At 43.5% G+C, this 16760-nt stretch overlaps 1 protein-coding gene across 1 annotated transcript in view; it reads right to left on the bottom strand.

The window, feature by feature from the left end:
- LOC126293570 (constitutive coactivator of peroxisome proliferator-activated receptor gamma-like) overlaps positions 1-16455 on the bottom strand; it is a 51195-nt gene extending 34740 nt beyond the window's left edge. The window contains exon 1 of the mRNA XM_049986846.1: positions 16393-16455. The gene's annotated coding sequence lies outside the window, so the exon portion shown is untranslated. The remainder of the gene's footprint in view (positions 1-16392) is intronic.
- Between the last annotated feature and the right edge of the window lie 305 nt (positions 16456-16760).

Raw genomic sequence — 16760 nt, 5'->3', positions numbered from 1 at the left:
GTGGCAAATGTGAACACCATGAGTTTTAATTAACGATCGACACTAGTATTACGCAAAAAAAAGGGGCGTAACAGATGAGACTTCTGCAGTTCTGAGTGAAGCCTGATGCGCTCAAAAATGCAGCATCACGTGCGTTCATTACCTTGTCGGTGTTCAGGCAGCGTCAGGGCGACAGCGGCCGGCGCACCAGCCATCCAGCTCGCCGTCTCGGAACTAACTCTATCCTTACTACAATTTACCGAAGTTGGTTTAAAAAAACTATCTGGCTGTGTTTTCATCTGACCAATCAGTGTCTCTATGTTAATCTTAAGCTCCGCCTACAAAAATTCTGTCTATCCAATGACAAACATTATACTTTTCATGGTGGGGCAATGTTTTTGAAGTTTGCAACGTAACAGAGACGCTAAAAAGTCTCACGCTAAAACCTGCAGCTGGTGTGGTCCTTTTAGCGTTATTGTAAGATCTATACTGTTCTTCTGGAGGGCTATATCTTTTAACATAGGCTGGGGGGTGGTCCTTGACGTACCTGAGACGCGAAAAAGTCTCACACTAAAACGTGCGTGTGGTAGTGGCCCTTTTTGTTTTATCGGAGGGCTCTAGCTTTTAGGCTTTTAACATTGGCTGGGGGGTGGTCCTTGACGTAACAGAGATGTGAAAAAGTCTCACTCTAAAACGTGCGGGTGGTAGACTTAGAGGTAGGCTGCTGACGTGGGTATCCAGTCCGTCCGTTATCGTAGGGCCTTCTAGCTTAACACGGTTCTGCTCTCGGCTTCTGTCCTCGTTTCTCCCCTCGGAACTGCATCTGCCTCATGGTGGGAAGGGACGACATGCATTTGGGCATTGTTGTGTTAGTCTGTGGTATTCCATTTGCTCACTCATTACTCGTGTTACTTTGGTTAATTTAATGTCACAATTTATTCGGAGCTATGTGACATACTACTGGATTTGCTTATCATGTCAGGGTTTTCATGGAAGGTGTTCGATTTGCCTGACACCTTACAATCTCTTTAATTTAGGGAATTTGCCCCCTGTGTTAAAGTATCTGGTCCCCAGTTTGCCCGATATCCTCCTCACGTAGTGGATGGCCTATGTAAAATATTGGGAGACTTTGGTGGTATACATTTGACCAACGCAATTCCGTCTTGCCCGTAGAAAAGTGTGTGCTGACTGGTATATAATATACCCGAGCTATAAGATGTAAACTTGTAATATTTCTAAACTGGAACAATTGCTGCAATCGCTGTAATATCGAGTGATAATATTTAAAATAAATACGTAAACAATTGTCATTAATCTTTAACATACCTTAAAAATCACAAAGAAGTCAAGTTAAAGGAATTCATTTAAAATAAAATCTATAGAATGCAGGGACCCACACACCAGCGTGTGAGCCCTCCAGCCCCTTGCCTAGTATCGTACAGAAAGGGCACGCTCTCTAGGTAGCGCTCTCAAGCTCACCTCCCCAGTTATCCGTTGCGCAATTTTGATTCAGGACTTGACGACATCAAGTTTCACCTGGCGCCTGTAGGCAAGGAGGTTGGCGGTAAATTTTCAGGGTGTTTGGCCTCTGATAGGAGTTTCTGTTTTAGCACATGAGTTCTGAAGCCGTTCACGTTCCATTGTTGTATGGGAGCCATTTATCATGGTGGTTGGACATTCACCCTATCTTTCCGCCAGGGAAGGGAACCCAAAATGGTTGGAGTTTCTACTTTGGAGCAAGATGTTTGCCCGGGACAGACTTTGCAACCATTGGCTCTGAAGTAGGAGCATCTGAGCCATCAAGTCGCATGACGTCGACATGATCTGTTGATTTAAGGCCTCTTATCGCCTGTGGTGAAAGCATCACATTTGCTTTTTTTGGTCTGGGGGGGGGGGAGGCTTTGTAGAAGCTACTGCATCAGTGAGCCGTGGTATAAAAATTGCTGTTTTGAAGAGCGCGCCGCAGCGCGTTGTGTGAAGCAGTCGCCCTCCGTTTCTGGCGGTGGCGCCGCTGTGGCTATCGCAGCTCTGGTGACTACCTCTGATGGGAAAGCGGACAGGTCGCCTGTTGACGTGCATTTAAGGGGCGCTTTAAGCTCGGCAGTTGGTCGGTTGGAGTGGGGATAAGTCAGTCTCGGGTCACCAGTAGCTGAACTGTCTCTCGTTTGCACTTGTGCGGCAGTTAGTGTCTGTCTGTCGTCGGAGTGCTAGTATGTCTGCCGTTTGGATCAAGTTTTAAAGCCAGAAAATGAGTCTTACCACTCCGCCAGTAACAGAACGTAGCTAGTGGTCGCCCGCTCGGGGCTGAGTTCCTGAATCTGAGTCTGCGCATTAGGCCGCCAGTCTGCTCGAGTTGCTCGGGCAACGGTCATTGGCTGTTGGATCGGTCGGTTGGTCGGTCGCGCACTGAGACACGAGATGACTTGTCCGCCTCGAGCTTCAGCGCATGTGAGGTCGCCACTTGAGTCCAGTGGGCCGCGCCGTATAGAAAGGGGTAGTGGCTTCGCGGTTCACACGAGAGCAACAGCAGCGAAACCACGACATCCGTCTGGTCGGGGAGAGCTGCGACGCCGTGAGAAGGGAGATCGGCGCGCCTTCCTGCGTCCGTTGAAGCGGCTGGCAGCGGACGGTTCGGGAGAGCGTTTTGGGGGTGATTCGAGATATGTTGTTTCATTTACTGTTAAATTCTACTTGTTTTCTTGGTGAGGTCACCAGCCGCTTTGTTTTGGGGTCGCCCCACATTCTTCTCCATTTGCCCACCCGCGGGAAGATGGTTATTTGTGAATTGGGTGTTCCGTTTTTCTCTTGTGAAAATGGGGAGGTTTAGAGCAATCTGCGGTTCGGGTTGTTTAGCAACGCCCCCCCCCCCCCCCCTCCTGTCAATCGGCCATAAGTTAATAGCTGCCTCTGTCATGTTCGTCCGATTCGGTGTTAACGAATTTATTGCTTAAAGGCCGAATTCTTTAAATATGTTTTTATTTTGTCTATCATCTTGCGAGGTGGTATATGTGTAATGTAGAGCATGTTGTACATTTTATGTAAGTCTGCATTTTATGGGTTTTATTTAAATAGTTTAGGCTATAAGTTTGCCACGATTCCACCGTACGGGTCCTTTAAAAAAAATTGCACTTTCGCCGACAAATAATTTGAGTATTGTACCATTTCCATCCCTCTTATGGGTTGCAAAGTTGACGTGTTTGTGTGAGTTGTTAAAATTTTTTTAGTTTAAAGTAATCTGGTCTGTTGCAGATTTGCATTAGTTTACTCTTTCAGATGTTGATGTGTTGAAAAGTAGCAGGCAAGCTTCTCAGCCCAAAGGCTCCTACTGTTAATATTGTTCTTTCTGCCTCTAAATAAAATTGTAACTTGATATTTCGAGGGTGCTTTTCTGCTTATAGTTTTGAATATGTCTTGGGGAAAAAATTCACATTTGTTATTTCATTTTCCGTCAGTTACTTCCTTGCAACTACTTCCACGCTCACCAAGTGTTATTAAATGTGTTTATGTTCTTCAATCGCTAGTAATAAAGTAAATTCTCTTAAAAAAAATTGAAAGTAAATTCACGATTCAATCAGCAGTGGAAGTACTGCCACATTTTTCACCTGGCTCTGCCTTTGCAGGTGCTAGGAGGTCTGCAGTGGTGGTAACTATTGGTTGGAAGGACTATGGGCCTGAAACAACTGCAGCTTGACATGTGCACTGGTGTGACCTCCATTGGCGTAGAAGGGTTGGCTGTGGAAATCGCCCTTTTAAGAGCCAAAGCAAAAGATGTAGGTAATGTGAGAGATTGTATCGCCTCACCACATGGGATGTGTTTCGATGTTTCAATCTCCTGTACATTCCTTTCACTGTGGACTCTACTCAAGACTGAGTCATGCCCAGAGCAACTTAAATACTTCAAAGGGGAGGAACAACCAACTCCTTAGTGGGTAGTTTTGCCACATTTCCCAAAGCTAGCTTCATCCTTACATCCTGAGGTGATGTGCCCAAAGCACGGGCATTGAAAATAGAGCCTTGGTTTGTTGGGTGGTTGACTAGTTTGGAGAGTAATGGAACTAAAAACATTGGTTGGCATACACAACTGAGGTCTCGTAGGTTCTCCTCAACGTGCCCATTAAGGATTGTTCCATCTCAGCAGCCACGCATCTGAGCTCTACGTAGCAAACCTAGACACTAAGGGTTTTTTTTTATAGAGGTTTCTACCATCCTCACCATCGGGGGAGTCAAACCAAGATGCACTTTCCCTGTGTTCCACCACTAAGCTGCATGGTGGCTGCTGAAGGCTGCCTAGAGATTGCGCTGACAGAGGACTGTCGGCACTTACCAGTCCCCACCTCAGGGACACCAGGGTCCCCAACCTCGTACCCAACAAACGAATGCTGAGTCCTTGAGGTCTCAATGCTTTGGCGAGGCACAGCGGTATTTCTCCTGGTACCATGGACAACCACTGCATATGACTTCATGTCACAGCTGGTAGTGATTGACGGACCTGTGATATCACAACAGCACTTCGTGGACATCCTCAAAAAAAAAAAAAAAAAAGAAAGAAAGAAAAAGGTTGAAATAGCTCTGATCACTATGGGACTTAACATCTGAGGTCATCAGTCCCCTAGAACTTAGAACTGCTTAAACCTAAATACCCTAAGGACATCACACACATCCACACCGTGGCAGGATTCGAACCTGCGACCGTAGCGGTCGCGTGGTTCCAGACTGAAGCGCCTAGAACCACTCGGCCACACCGGCCGGCGGACATCCTCCATTCTCCTGTCTTCTCTCTCATACCACAGTAACGGGGCGACATTTTTCAACAGGACAATGCTCGTGCTCACACGGTTTGTGAGCCTATAAGCTGTCTGTGCGATGATGAAGTAGTCTCGAAGCCAGCTCGATGCCCACAATGCACCTCAATGGAACATGTGTTGGACCAGATCAGATGTCAACTCCATCCCAGTCCATGTGATGTCGAGAACCATTAACAAGATTTGTGGGACAACTTGTCTCAGGAGAGAACACAACGATTTTGTGACACCGAGCCGGCCGAGGTGGCCAAGCGGTTCTATGCGCTTCAGTTCGGAACCGCGCGACTGCTACGGGCGCAGGTTCGAATCCTGCCTCGGGCATGGATGTGAGTGATGTCCTTAGGTTAGTTAGGTTTATGTAGTTCTAGGGGACTGATGGCCTGAGATGTTAAGTCCCATAGTGCTAAGAACCATTTGAACCAACTGCAGCTTGACACGTGCACTGACAAGCGTAGCTACTAGTGTAACCTCCATTGGCTTAGAAGCGTTGGCTGTGGTTTTTACGGGCCGAAGCAAAAGATGAAGGTAATGTGGGAGATTGTATAGCCTCACCACATGGGATGTGTTTCGATGTTTCATCTCCTGCATATTCATTTCTTAAGGGTGACACTAGACATGGCCTGCACCTCAACAGGTATGGAAAGGGTAGGTTGGCAAAGCTTGTAGGTGACAGCATAGGTAGGGGTGGTGGGATCACTCATGGGAAAATTCCGGTAGTTGTGGGTGTTAGAGCTGTACCTTTTTTAGATTGAAGTCATCTCATAGGTATTCCTGCTTAAGGGAAGTCTCTCTAACAAAGAAACCACTTTCGACAAAGCTTAGGTATCCGATTAATGAGGGAATTAGTATATTTCATCAAAATATACAAGGTATTAGAGATAAAGTCAGTGAACTGCTTATAGATATTGACTCTGAAATTATTGGTATATCTGAAAACTTCTTAAATAAGGAGATAATTCACAGCCTTCCTTTACTAGGCTACTGGTTGGCTGACAGCTTTTTTAGGAGCTCTTTGCGGTGTGGAGGAGCAGCTATGTATGTGAAAAACGGTATCCCATTTGAGTCAATTGATGTTTCAAAGTACTGCACTGAAAAGGTGTTTGAATGTTGTGCATGTGTGGTTAAATTTAGTGGAGCTAAACTTCTTACTGTTGTTATTTATAGATCCCCAGACTCCGATTTCACAACATTTTTGCTAAAGGTAGAGGAGGTTCTTGGTTCACTTTACAGGAAATACAAAAAGTTTGTTACATGTGGTGACTTCAATATTAATTGTGTAAGTGATTGTGCAAGGAAAAGGATGTTGGTAGAACTCCTTAATTCATGTAATCTTATGCAAACCGTATTCTTTCCAACGAGAGTGCAAGGGAACAGTAGAACAACCATAGACAATATTTTTGTTCATTCCTCATTACTGGAAGGGCATTCTGTCAGCAGAAATGTGAATGGCCTTTCAGATCATGATGCACAAATGTTAACTCTAAAAGATTTTTGTGCTGCATCACGTGTTAAATATAGTCATCAGCTGTTTAGGAAATCAGATTCAGTTGCTGTAGAGACATTTGTAAATCTCATCAAGGAACAACAGTGGCAAGATGTTTATAGAGCTCATACAGTACATGATAAATATAATGCTTTTCTCAAGACTTTTCTCATGCTCTTTGAAAGTTGCTTTCCGTTAGAACGTTCAAAACATGGTACTAGCACAAACAGTCAGTCTGGGTGGCTGACTAGAGGGATAAGAATATCTTGTAGAACAAAGTGGCAATTATATCAAAACGTTAGAAACAGTCACAATCTAACTGCAGCCGCCCATTACAAACAGTATTGTAAGATGCTTAAAAAAGTTATTAGGAAGGCAAAAAGTATGTGGTATGCAAATAGAATAGCTAAGTCTCAGGATAAAATTAAAACCATATGGTCAGTCGTAAAGGAAGTGGCTGGTTTGCAGAGACAGGTAGAGGATATAGAATCAGTGTGTAGTGGGAATGTCCGTGTTACTGATAAGTCGCATATATGTACAGTGTTTAATAATCACTTTCTGAATATAGCAGGTGAACTAAATAGAAACATAGTCCCAACAGGGAATCATATAGCGCTCGTAGAAAAAAGTGTTCCGACACTGTTACCAGAAATGCTCCTCCATGATACTGACAAGAGGGAGATTGAGTTAATAATTAAATCACTAAGGACCAAGAACTCTCATGGATATGACGGGGTATCTACAGAATACTGAAGTATTGTTCCATGTATGTTAGCACAGTACTTAGCCATATCTGTAACTTTTCCTTTAGGAGTGGTCGGTTTCCTGACCGATTAAAGTACTCGGTAGTGAAGCCACATTATAAAAAGGGAGACAGGGATAATATTGACAATTATTGACCTATTTCTGTGCCATCGGTGTTTGCTAAAGTTATCGATAAGATTGTATATACAAGGTCACTGGAGCATTTAAATTCACATAATTTGCGGTCAAATGTACAGTTTGGTTTTAGAAATGGCTTAACAACTGTGAGGTTTTGGACGGATTAAATAAAAGGTTGCGAACTTTAGGTGTTTTCTTTGATCTAACGAAGGCTTTTGACTGTGTTGACCACAAAATATTACTGCAGAAGTTGGACCATTATGGAGTAAGGGGAGTAGCTTACAATTGGTTCGCTTCTTACTTTAAGAACAGAAAGCAGAAGGTAATTCTCCGTAATATTGAGAGTGGTAGTGATGTTCAGTCCCAATGGGGCACTGTTAAGTGGGGCGTTCCTCAAGGGTTGGTGCTGGGGCCACCACTGTTTCTTATTTATATAAATGATACGCCTTCCAGTATTACAGGTGATTCAAAAATATTTCTGTTTGCTGATGACACCAGCTTCGTAGTGAAAGATCTTGTGTGTAATATTAAAACATTATCAAATAATGTAGTTCATGAAATACGTTCATGACTTGTGGAAAATAATTTGATGCTAAATCACAGTAAGACTCAGTTTTTACAGTTTCTAACTCACAAATCAACAAGAACTGATATTTTAATCAGAATGGGCATATTATAAACGAGACCGGACAGTTGAAGTTCCTAGGCGTTCGGATAGATAGTAATCTGTTGTGGAAAGCCCATGTTCAGGATCTTGTTCAGAAACTAAATGCCGCTTTATTTACGATTAGAACAGTATCTGAAATAAGTGACATTTCAACACGAAAAGTAGTCTACTTCGCATATTTTCATACGCTTATGTCATATGGTATTATTTTTTGGGGTAATTCTTCTGATTCAAAAAGGGTATTTTTGGCTCAAAAACGGGCTGTTCGAGCTATGTGTGGTGCAACTTCGAAAACCTCTTGTCGACCCCTATTCAGTAGTCTGGGAATTCTGACATTGCCCTCACAGTATATATTTTCTTTAATGCAATATTAGCTTATTCCCAAGAGTTAGCAGCTTTCACTCAGTTAATACTAGGCAGAAATCAGATCTGCATGTGGAATGCACTTCCTTGACTCTTGTGCAGAAAGGTGTGCAGTATTCTGCTGCATCCATTTTCAATAAGCTACCACAGGAACTCAAAAATCTTAGCAGTAGCCTAAACACTAAAGAGTTTCCTCATGGCTCACTCCTTCTATTCTGTCGAGGAGCTCCTGGAAGAGCTAAAAAATTAAGCAAATTCCAGTGTTACATTCTTGTTTTTATTTATTTAAACTAACGACTTGTCACCTGAATATGTTTCTTATATTTCATTTTATCTGTTTGTACAATCTACAACTGAATATGTTTCTTATGTTTCATTTTATCTGCTTCTACAATCGTGTTATAATTTCATGTATTGACTCGTTCCATGACCATGGAGACTTCTCCTTAATTTGGTGCCACGGAACAATAAAAAAAAGACACTGTTGGCCCTACTCGAGACTGAGTGATGCCCAGAGCAATTTAAATACTTCAGACGGGAGGAACACCCAACTCCTTCGTGGGTGCCTTTGCCACATTTGGCAAAACGGGCTTCATCCATACATCCTAAGGTGATGTGCCGAAAACACTGACATTGAAATTGCCGCATTGGTTTGTAGGTTCGATGACTAGTTTCGAGAGTAATGGAACTGAACTCATTGGTTGGCATATACAACTGAGGTCTCGTAGGTTCTCCTCTGGGTGCCCATTAAGGATTGTTTCATCTCAGCAGCCACGCATCTCATCTCTGCGCAGCAGACCTGGAGACTGAGGACTTTTTTTGTAGAGGTTTCTACCATCCTTGCCATAAGGGTAGTCAAAAATAGATGCACTTTCGCTGCGACACACGCTGCATGGTGGCTGCTGAAGGATACCTAGAGCTTACTAGAGCTTACACTGACAGAGGACTGTCGGCACTTACCAGTCCCCACCTCAGGGACACCAGGGTCGCTAACCATCTACCCAGAAAACGAATGCTGAGTCCCTGAGGTCTCAATGTTTTGGCGGGGCACAGCGGTATTTCTCCTGGTACTACGGACAACCACTGCATATGACTTCATGTCACAGCTGGTAGTGATTGACGGACCTATGATATCACAACAGCACTTCGTAGACATCCTCCAAAAAAGATGGTTGAAATAGCTCTGAACACTATGGGACTTAACATCTGAGCTCATCAGTCCCCTAGAACTTAGAACTACTTAAACCTAACTAACTTAAGGACATCACACACATCCATGCCAGAGGCAGGATTCGAACCTGCAGCCGTAGCGGTCGCGTGGTTCCAGGCTGTAGCACCTAGAACAACTCGGCCACACCGGCCGGCGGACATCCCCCATTCTCCTGTCGTCTCTCTCATACCACAGTAACGGGGCGCCATTTTTCAACAGGACAATGCTCGTTCTCAAACGCTTTGTGACTCTATAAACTGTCCGTGCGATGCTGAAGTAGTCTCGTAGTCAGTTCGATGCCCACATTTCACCTCAATGGAACATGTGTTGGACCAGTTCAGGTGTCACCTCCAACCAAGTCCCAGTATCTGTGATGTCAGGAACCATTAACAAGACTTATGGGACAACTTGTCTCAGGAGAGGACTCGACGGTTTTATGACACCCTTCCCAATCGGATGAATGTATCTCTCCAGGCTACAGGCGGTGCAACGTTATACGGAGAAGTGGGCTCATAACTCAATTTTGTAATCACTAGAATAGCCCAACATCCTCTCTCAACCTATGAACTTGGTTTTATTTCGTTCCTCCTCCCTTTCTCTATTTTGTTGCCTGCAGCATACCAGCAGAGGGGCTGGGAAAACTTGCAGGGGATAATAAACTCGACAAGATACAGAAATTAGAGCTGGTACCACAAGATTTAGGCGTTCATGGCCCCCACACGCTATTCCAGAGTGAAATGATATTTTTGTCTTGCACCCATTCCGAAGCACCGATGCGTGATTTTATGAAATGCATGGCAAGAAGCTGTCCACGAGGTCCTTGATATTTCAATACCGGTTTTAACTAACAGCCATCATCACAGTAATTGTGTACAGGAAAACGACACAACCGGAAAGGCATAATGTAGAATCGATTATACGCGAGGTGGTGTAACTTACAAAAAGTCATGTGTCATTGGCGCTACAAAAAAAAAAAAAAAGTGTTCAAATGTGTGTGAAATCTTATAGGTCTTAAATGCTAAGATCATTAGTCCGCAAGCTTACACACTACTTAAACTAACTTGTCCTAAGGACAAACACACACGCCCATGCCCGAGGTAGGACTCAAACCTCCGCCGGGACCAGCCGCATTGTCCAGCGCCCTAGACCGCTTGGATAATCCCGCGCGGCTGTTGGCGTTTCAGATGGTGTCTTAACATTATGGCATTGCTATTAGTACTGCCCAGTCAGAACTTTTGAACACGAAAAGGATAATCATAGAGTGAGTCAGATGTGAAAGCACTGTTATACCTGGTGAGTGGCTAATTACATACAAACCAGAGATTAGTTAATAGAGATGGGTAGTTCGCGAAAGAGCGGATGCAAAGGAACGATTCACCAAGGTGAACAAAAGGACCGAGGAACGAAATCCGAGGAACGATCGGTTCATAGTTCACTTCGGTCGCGGCGGTCACTTGGGCAGTTCTCGCTCCAGCCTCGGTCGCGTGCTCGTCTCAGCCTCGGCCTCCCTCGGCCGCACTCGTCGTTCTTCGCATGACCACCTGTCTCAGTTCCACTGCCGACTGCTCCCAGTTAGTTCAGTATCCAGTTGTTCGTTTCGTTCACTGCGCTCGCCCATTTAGATGTGTTACAAACTATTCTTGCACTCGGCACTGGCTATTCAGCATCCACGACCGGTAATCAAAAAGTATTTTATAGTGACGTAAATTACATACAAATTACGTTGTATGAAATAGGTACGTCTTTTCAGGTAACAAAAGGGCATATCAGCTCACTTCATTATATCGATGAACAGCAGGCAAGTTTTTTTGTTATTCATATATTTTTTTTGGTTTCATCGAACTGATTTAGCAACTAACTGTCAATCGGGTAATTTTTAGTGTAAGAAAATTCATACAAAATGATTTTCGTGTATCTTTCATTTACAAATCATTACGTTTAGGAAGGCTTTTATTATTTTTATGTTCGGTTGTTTCCCATTTGCATTAGCAGCTAGTTTGGTTTCCTTGAAAAACAAAAAAAAGTGGTTTTTGGGTCATTTTGGGTCAGTAGGAAAAGCGGTGCCTCTCCATTTGAAAAGACAAATATTGCCATAAAATCGTATTTACTTATTATCTCAAAAACATTTGTTCAGAAGGAGCTTTCAAACCAAAAACTTTATTACTGCGAACATTATTATTATTATTATTATTATTATTATTGCTGCATTAACTTTAATAATGCAACATAAAAATCTAATTTTTACCAACCATATTTTATTTTATGCCTCCATAAAGTCTCTAGTTCGCCTGCGAACTTAGAGACAACGTGAAGTATATACAGGGTGTAAACGATTATTGTTTACAACGTAACATAGCTATGTAGTGGAAGTCGAAACGAAGAATTTTATACAAGACACTTGTGGCCTATTAAGTTGGGAAACAGCCACCAACGGGTGTACAAGACTACATGGGCGCCGCGTGAGATTTTCATGTTCTCTTCTCCAGCTCTCTACACATCGTCATCGATTGTCTCGCAATTGTTGCTTGCATTACCTTATTTCTTCACTGCCTAATTATTACATGTTTGTCTGTTTGTTCCATCTGCTCGTAACGTGCAACACATCGTCCGTAATTGGCGAACGGTCTGTACTCGGGGCCGGTTTTCCGTGCGCCAGCTTATGCTATTTCCGTGCGATCAGCCACACAACGCTATAGTTGGCTAAACGAGAGGTTCTGCAGAATCACAGAAATTACTTCTAAAAGTGCCTAAGAATTCTGTAATGAATAAAAACTCTATACTCCAGGGGGGAGGCAAGTGCCCCCTCGTGGTGCCCTCTCACCTACACTACTAGTTTTCAGTTTTTCATAAGAACCATATACCAAGAACAAATGAACGGTGAACGAGTAAAAATGAACAGTTCACATAAAAGAGCGATCAGCAGTGTACTAGTTCCCAAGGACGAATAAGTGTGCCCATCTCTAGTAGTTAACCACAGACGTGTTCTGCAAAAAAACAAACCAAAGATATAGCTACAACTATTTCAGTGTTTAAAATCACTATAAACATCGAACAAAAAGTTGACTCTCCACGTAGAACTACAATAAACGTGTGCTACACTGAAGCGGCGAGGCCAGCCGGTGTGGCCGAGCGGTTCTAGGCGCCACAGTCTGGAGCCGCGCGACCACTACGGTCGCAGGTTCGAATCCTGCCTCGGGCATGGACGTGTCTGACGTCCTTAGGTTTGTTAGGTTTAAGTAGTTCTAAGTACTAGGGGACTGATGACGTCAGATGTTAAGTCCCATAGTGCTCAGAGCCATTTGAACCATTTTGAAGCGCCGAGATACTGGTATAGGCATGTGTAACAAATTAGAAAAATATGTGAGCACTCAGAATACGGCGCTGCGGTCGGCAATGCCTATGTAAGACAACAAGGGTCTGGCGCAGTTGTTAGATCGGTTACTGCTGCTGCAATGGAAGGTTATCAAGATTTAAACAGTTTGAACGTGGTATTGTAGTTGGGACCGAGCGATGAGACACAGCATCTCCGAGGTAGCGGTGACATGGTGATTTTCCCGTACAACCATTTCACGAGTGTAGCGGAAAAAGATCCTGTAGGAACTGGACCAACGACGACGCAAGAGAACCGTTTAACGTGATAGGAGTGCAACCCTTCCGCAATTTGCCGCAGATTTCAATGCTGGGCTATTAACAAGTGTCAGTGTGCGAACCATTAAACGAAACATCAACGATGTAGGCTTCCGGACCCGAAAGCTCCCTCGTATATCCTAGATGATTGCGCGACACACAGCTTTTTGCCTTGGCTGGGCCCATCAACACCGGCAATGGGCCGGCCGCTGTGGTCGAGCGGCTCTAGGCACTTCGGTCCGGAACCCCGATGCTGCTACGGTCGCAGGTTCGAAAAAAATGTTCAAATATGTGTGAAATCTTATGACACATAACTGCTAAGGACATCAGGCCCTAAGATTACATACAACGTAACCTAAATTATACTAAGGACAAACACACACACCCATGCCCGAGGGAGGATTCGAACCTCCGCCGGTACCAGCCGCATAGTCCATGATTGCAGCGCCCAAAAGATTCCTAGGGGACGAAACTAATAAGGTCATCGGCAGAATGGTCAAAACAGTAATTCAGTTTTATAATTTGGTGACACTCATGCCGGCCGGGCTGGCAGAGCGGTTCTAGCCGCTACGGACTGGAACCGCTAGGCTGCTACTATCGCAGGTTCGAATCCTGCCTCGGGTATGGAAGTGTGTTATGTCCTTAGGTTAGTTAGTTTTACGTAGTTCTAAGTCTTGGGGACTGATGACCTCATATGTGAAGTCCCATAGTGCTTGGAGCCATTTTTGAACCGACAATGGACTTTTGATCACTGGAAACATGTTGCCTGGTCGGACGAGCCTCGTTCCAAATTGTATCGTGCAGATGGACTTGTACAGGTATTGGGACAACCTCATGAATCTATGTACAATGCATGTGCATGTCAGCAGGGGACTGTTCAAGCTGGTGGAGACTCTGTAATGGTGCGGGGCGTGTGCAGTTGGAGTGATATGGGACCCCTGATACGTCTATATACGGCCCTGACATGTGACACGTACATAAGCATCTTGTCGTATCACCTATATCCACTCATGCCCATTCTGCATTCCGACGGACTTGGGCAATTCTAGCAGGACAATGCGACACCCCACACGTCCACAATGGCTCCAGGAACACTCTTCTCGGTTTAAATCCTTCCGATGGCCACCAAACCGCCGAGACATGAACATTATTGAACATACGTGGATGCCTTGCAACGTGCTGTACAGAAGAGATCTGCACCCACTTGCTGGTTGATGGATAGCCCTGCAGGATTCATGGTGTCAGTTCCCTCCAGCACTACTTCAGACATTAGTCGAGTCCACGCCACGTCGTGCTGCGGTACTTCTGCGTGTTCGTGGGGGCCATACACGAAATTAGGCAGGTGTACCAGTTCCTTTGGCTCTTCGGTGTGTGAAAGCACATGTCAGTTGTAGAAGATTATAGATTAAAAAGAAAAAGAAATTTAAAAGTGCAGGTGCAAGTAGCATAAATTTAATTATGCATTTATAGGATAATATACGGAATAATAATTTTGTGTGGCTCAGTACCCTGTTGCAGGTCCTTTCGTTGAGCGCCACTTCGGGAACTACAGTGCGCCTTATCTACGGCAGTTATCAAAGTGGGGAAAGGAGACCACTTGTTGTTCAACGCTACACTTTCTATCGCTAAAAGTTGAAACCTGGGTTTAAACGAAGGCTGATAAACCCGTGACCTGCCCCAGATTCGACGGCAATAACTCTCGGATTCTAGACTCGTGCTTTGTCACTAAAGCATCAGGTTTCACATGTAAGTACATGGTGTTTCCTTAGATTAGGATGAGTGAGTTTCAAACTATCAGAATATGTGCATCTTTTACCGCATTTACCTAGGACCTGAAATTATTTACACCACAAAGAGACCCATAGACCTCAGTGTTTGACACGAATTCCCAATTGACACCTCTACCGGTTTTTTCACCGCCATAGAAGCGTAGTCCACAACATTTGACATAAATTTCAAGTTCGTATCTCTATAGTGAGACACTTAAAGTAGTACAGGAGTTTTGCTATTTGGGAAGCAAAATAACTGATGATGGTCGAAGTAGATAAGATATAAAATGTAGACTGGGAATGGCAAGGAAAGCGTTTCTGAAGATGAGAAATTTAACATCGGGTATAGATTTAAGTGTCAGGAAGTCGTTTCTGAAAGTAGTTGTATGGAGTGTAGCAATGTATGGAAGTGAAACATGGACGATAAATAGTTTAGACAAGAAGAAAATAGAACCTTTCGAAATGTGGTGCTACAGAAGAAGCCTTAAGATTAGATGGGTAGATCGCATAACTAATGACGTATTGAATAGAATTGGGGAGAAGAGGGGTTTATGGCATAACTTCACTAGAAGGAAGGACCGGTTGGTAGGACATGTTCTGATGCATCATCGGATCACATATTTATCATTGGAGGGCAGCGTGGAGGGTAAAAATCGTAGAGGGAGACCAAGAGATTAATATACACTAAGCAGATTCAGGAGGATGTAGGTTGCAGTAAGTACTGGCAGATGAAGAAGCTTGCACAGGATAGAGTAGCATAGAGAGCTGCATCAAACCAGTATCAGTATAGTTTCACAGACGGATAGACAAGCAGACGAACAAAGAAAAACACAAGTTTTCTATATATCTATACCAACTAACAATTTTTGGACTTTTCTTCCTTACTTGTACTGTGAAACTTTGCTTCTTGCCAAATTTTACGATTTTAGGTCGATGGGAAATCCACTATAACGTTATACCTATAACCATTCTTGAGCATATTAACATCTGGACAGACGGACAAGAAACTGATCATACAATGGTTCCATTCTTACCGATTACAGTATGGAACCCTAAAAACGAGAATGTTAGCATCTTATAGGTAATAGTCTAAATATTTAAAATGTGAAATAATATGAGCATATAAGTACAGATAACGAAAATATGGAAGATAGTTTGATGGTGGATGTTATTTTAAGCTATCAGTGATAAGAGAGGATATTAGCGCAGCTGCGCGTAATGAATTTCGTAGAATGCTAAGGCCTTCGTGGCAATTGCCTCCAAAACCTGTTGAGCTTAAACTTCAGTTAGGGAGTAATCAACGTTGTGAAAACTTATTTTGTCTCACGAAAGGTATAATTTCGAAACAAGTGTCTGCAAAAGAAATGCATAGTCTTGTTTACACCGCCGACCGATTGAAAATTCAAGCATGGAATGGAAATTACGAAGACAGTGAGACGCAAATTGAAAAATTTCAGACAAACGACGGAAAATTTTACACTTATTGTTCACTACATTGTTAAACATGTTTCATATACACAGACGTTTTCAGCGCCTCGGCAACAGAAACACAAAATGTAGCAGCTTCCGAATTTATTAGTAATAGGCTCTGCTGTGAAATGTAAACTTACGTTCAGCAGATGTAGCTTCGTCGCTGCCAACAAAAGATACGTGCGTGTGCAGCTTCAGCTGTTAACAGTGCATTTCTTCACAATCGCACGGTATATATTATATCAGCTGCTTAATTAGACAGATTCGCTAATCTTTGATAAACACTTCACATACGTCACGATATCTGCTATCAGCATCTGCAACGAAACTCGATTAAACTTGCCGTACCCTCTCCGTTGCGTTTCTGAAGCACATCTGCCAAAAGATTTCTTTTCGTAGCAGCTATGCTCGCGTAGCGTCTGTAGTAGAACTATGCCGCACATTTGTGTAAGACACAGATAATAACTCAGGTGCTAAGTGTGCTGCGGTAGGATTCTCCTGCGATATC

Source organism: Schistocerca gregaria, chromosome 10, assembly GCF_023897955.1.
Source record: "Schistocerca gregaria isolate iqSchGreg1 chromosome 10, iqSchGreg1.2, whole genome shotgun sequence".
In the NCBI taxonomy this organism is placed as follows: Eukaryota; Metazoa; Arthropoda; class Insecta; order Orthoptera; family Acrididae; genus Schistocerca; species Schistocerca gregaria.
This window is presented reverse-complemented; position numbering and strand designations above follow the sequence as displayed.